The following is a 5,000-nucleotide window of genomic DNA, read 5'->3' on the forward strand; positions in this document are numbered from 1 at the left end:
TTTTCGAAGTCAAATCTGATCTCTTACCTTTCTAAAGATGATCGGCATCATGGTTCTCCAAATAAACACGTCTACAATCATTAATGAACCTTGGTTTGCCTTTTACTCGGTACCTTAACGCACGAGAAGGAATATGCCTATCAATTATGTTGATTATATTTTCATTCAGAGGAACAACAAGATGAACGCTATTATAAGTTGTGACCCATTCAAGTCGAAAAGACCACTCATTCTAGTCTACGTAAGATTTTATATAAATCCTATATGAGTATGATACATTAGGGAAATGCTGCTCAGTCTTCACTACTAATGAAATTAGGGCATGATCAGATGTTCCAACTGGAGAACCAGCCTTACTCTTGTTTGTTATAATGACAGGGGAATCGGTTTACACAAGATCAAAGCACTTACCAGAATTTTTAATAGATTTACTTATGATTTGTTCACAGTTTTATTCAGAGACAGAGTCCAAAGCTCATATGCTATGGTGATCAGTAGGAGAAACAGAATTCCAACTCCATATGGTGAACGCTGAGATCATCAACAAAAATGAAAGATGATCCTCTATCATTTTGTATCTTAGCCATAATGGTAAGAAGACAGTTGAGGATAGAATCCTTCATGTCTGGATTCCTGTAAATCGAACACAAATAGAAGTTGTTATTTCTGCCATAAACTTTGGGTAGTTTGTAGCGCTCCGGCCACCCCCCAATATTTTGTTTATTATCGCTCCCACTGTTATCTTGTATAGAATAAGATCGTTTGGAAATGGTCAACGGATCTTAAATATGTGCTTAATCGCACACTTTTATGTTTTTTGCCGAAAACCCTAAATTACCTGAAAATTTATGTGGCTCGAGTTCTTACTCCGGCCACGAATCTTCTCGCTCCCGTAGTTCAAAAAACTAGCTGTAGTTGGCGTTACGATAGCGATAGCACCACTGTAGTGGCAAATTACCGAACTAATCGCGGCCGCGGTACTTTTGAAACGACCCAATAAGACCCTACTTGACCTGCGGATTAGCCTAAGGGCATTTTTTTGCCCAATCAGAATTCAAGAATTCAAAAATCTCGATCATACCATACCTCACACGAAGCACGCTTGTTCTTTCTAGTGCAGACACCATGTCCTCCGGTGCTACATCTCGTGTTTCTGAAGATAAAATTAAGTTCGACCAAATTAACGACCCTACTTTTTTTCAAGTGTTCAGTTTCATGGCCACTAACAATTTCAGTGATTATTTGTATTTCAAAGGCCTGTTAGGTGATTTTTCCGGTGTGTGTTCTAGTTGCAATATCGGCGAAGTCACTAAGAAGTACGACGGCAAATCAAGAAACGGTGAAAACACGTACTTTTGGTGGTGTAATTATCACAAGTGCCGGAAAAAGATTAGTTTGAAACGAGACAGTTTTTTTGAAAACTCCCAGTTGTCGTGCCAGGATATTTTTATCCTCATCTGTGGTTTTGTTTATAAATTTCCCCAATACACCATTCGCCAGACGTATAAAAAGTTTGCCTCTCATACTCTCGTGGATTGGTACAACTTTTGCCGGGACATGTGTTCTGATATTCTTTTGATAGACAATAAGAAGATTGGCGGTCCTGGTCACGTGGTGGAGATAGATGAGAGCAAGTTTGGCAAACGGAAGTATAACCGGGGGGATAAGGTCGAGGGTGCTTGGGTGTTTGGAGGGATTGATCGGCAAACACGTGAGACGTTTTTCCAGGTTGTCAAGCATCGTTCGGCTGAGACGTTGATTCCTATATTAGTAGAATTCGTCCATCCCGAAACTACTATTATTTCGGATTGTTGGAAGGCTTATAAGAATATAAAGAATCAATTTTTTCAGCATCTCACAATTAATCATAGCATTCACTTTGTGAACCCGGACGATCGCAGTGTACACACTAACTCTATAGAATCGCAGTGGCATGTTTTGAAAAGGACTGTCATACTTGCTTTCGGCACACGGAAACACATGTATGACAGTTATTTTTCAAATTACTGTGTTCGCAAGCAATATCTAGAGGGATCAGAGTGTAAACTGAAGGCATTCTTGAAATTAATCAATCATGTTAACCCTCTCAAAACTTGCCAAACCCCATCAACAACGGCCGCTACACACACTTCTCCTGGACCATCCATATCTCCCGGTCCATCCCGCCCATTGAAAGTCGGGAAGAAGATCGTCAGCGCGCCTCCCGAAGATTCGGAATTCAGCGATTACGGATATTAATCATGTAAGTACACATGGATTTCAGTATATAACTATGTAGTTAATGTTATTGTTTTGTAAGGGGGGGGTCCGGGGGGCGCAGCCCCCCGGGTTAGGACACGGCTTTTAGCATAGGTTAGGTGGGTTTTTTAAGTTAGCTTCTCCCGTCGTACTCGTAGGTAAGGACACGGCTTTTAGCATAGGTTAAGTGGGTTTTTTTAAGTTAGCTTCTCCTGCCAAAATCGTTTTTAGAACGGCGGCCACAGTTCAGGATATTCCCGTTTTCTACGAACTCGATTTTAGAACGGCGGCCACGGTCCACCCCACTTTATAATATTCCCATTTTCTATGGTTGAAAACGGATCTGGCCGTCACCCTACAAAGGCTCCTAAACTTTTATTACCGGAATCTCAATACATCCACATTCATAGCAGGACTTATGAAAAGTAGGATACTCAGTCATAATATAAACCGCCATTCCCCTGGCCTTGCGGAATGTCATCCCATTTAAAAAATATTGGCTTATCAAAACCGGTTATAAGGAACTCAGATGATTGTCTCATATTAGCTGAGCACAAAAGTAGATCATAGTGTTTGGACGCAACTGTCAGGTCTTGGATATTTGCATAAAGACCACGCATACTGCAATACAGTAGACGCTGCAGAGGAAGTTTAGGACGTGTTTGTCCAGGATTTCACTCAATATGTTCAGACAGCATAAGAATTAATGGTAATAAGGCAGATATATCATACGTAAAAACTAAATTAACAAAAAGGATAATAAAAAAATATATGTACAGAAATATAAATAAAGTGATTAATAAAACCGATTGACTATAAATAGAGAATCCAGAAAACTGGTCAAAATAGCTACTTCAGCTGAAAGGAGGTCAGTAAGGATGGTGAAAAGAAAAGAAAAGAACAAAAAAAGAAAACACACACAAGGAAAAGACAACCTTTTGATAAACCATCGGACATCCAGGGCCTTCCCATGAAGCCTGCCCAACACATCATTTTTAAACCAGAGAAAGAAGAAAATAAAATAGTATAGTGCGCCCGAGTGTACCCTCAGGCAAGAGAACTTTAACTGCAAACAGTAGAAGCCATGGTACAAAGGCTATGACACTATCTAAGACAAGAGAACAATTATTCGATTTTGGAGTGTCCTATAAGACCTGCGTACCATAACTAAAATCTCTCTTCTTCTCTTACCAAGAGAAAACTAACCATTTAACAAATATTCAGTAGCATAGTAGTCAATCTCTACTGTAAAGAAGAATTGTTGAGTAATCGAACAGTTGTCATGTGTATGAGGACATAGGAGAATGAGTAAAGAATAAGCCAGACTATTCTATGTATATATAGGCAAAGAAAAAAATAAGCTGTAACCAGAGAGAGGGATCAAATGTAGTACTGTGTGGCCAGTCAAATGCCCTGATAACACTCTAATGGAAGTATCTCAATGGGTGGGTTGTTCAATTGCCTTCTACAACTTGCAAGGATCGATAAAGTACTGGGAAAATCCATATCAAAATTTGATCTTATCACAATAAATTTCTTGTTACCATTTGGTTATCTGGTAGTCTCTAGAAAATGTTATAATTCTCGAACACACTTTTTATACTTTTGATTCAACCATTGCTGATCTTTGATGATTGTTTCTTGATATACAGATAAGAGATCAATTGACTGAATGGAGTTATATTAATAACTGGGTTATTTTATATCCTGGGTGAGCTCTGTTTTTGTTTTTATATCCTTTTATCTATAATGTTTTTTTGAAAATTTTAGGATTAGGGTCTGTCCGTATGTTTTAAATCGATAATAAAACTCATTTATAGAAAGAGATATACCAGGGATTGTTAGGGACAACATAGTTATACAGAATAATAGTCAACAATAATAGTAAAGATGATTAAAAAAAGCGAGGGGATGAGAGAGAGAGAGAGAGAGAGAGAGAGAGAGAGAGAGAGAGAGAGTGAGAGAGAGAGAGAGAGAGAGAGAGAGAGAGAGAGAGAGAGAGAGAGAGAGAGAATTAAAAGTGATACCTACTATTGAATATTATAAAGAGAAATATATAGAAGGGAAGAGATTGAAATAATGCTAATGGAAATGTTAAGTAAATATCTACTGTATAAGAGGAGCGCGGAAAAAAAACAAAGCTGATGGAAGAGATATATATATTAATATGTAGGGTGGAGAAGAAGAATAGGAGAGAGAGAGAGAGAGAGAGAGAGAGAGAGAGAGAGAGAGAGAGAGAGAGAGAGAGGAGAGAGAGAGAGAGAGAGAGAGTTAAAACTGACGAAAATTTAATCTAAAAGACCATTGAACTATCCTCGCTATGCATAATCACGCTTTCCGGCTACCCGGATGAGCATATAAACTTCACTCCTCCAGACTTAAAGGAGCGAGACAAGGCAATTGGGATGAAATTGCCTGCATGTTCTCTGAGGCATATTTTAACTTTAATTAGAGGAAAATTAATTTCCGTCGTGAATGTTTTAGAAAAGGAATGCGCTCATTGTCTATGGTAGAGAGAGAGAGAGAGAGAGAGAGAGAGAGGAGAGAGAGAGAGAGAGAGAGAGAGAGAGAGAGAGAGAGAGAGAGAGAGAGTTAAAATAGATTTTCTATAACAGGAGGGATAGACAGAGAAGCAGAGGAAGAGGTGCCGGGAGGAGAGAGTAGTCCATAGAGCCTAGTTACTTTAGCTAATAGACATGAGTCAAAGAATTTCATTGGTTGAGAGAGAGAGAGAGAGAGAGAGAGAGAGAGAGAGAGAGAGA

The sequence above is a fragment of the Palaemon carinicauda genome, chromosome 4 (assembly GCF_036898095.1).
Source record: "Palaemon carinicauda isolate YSFRI2023 chromosome 4, ASM3689809v2, whole genome shotgun sequence".
Lineage (NCBI taxonomy): Eukaryota > Metazoa > Arthropoda > Malacostraca > Decapoda > Palaemonidae > Palaemon > Palaemon carinicauda.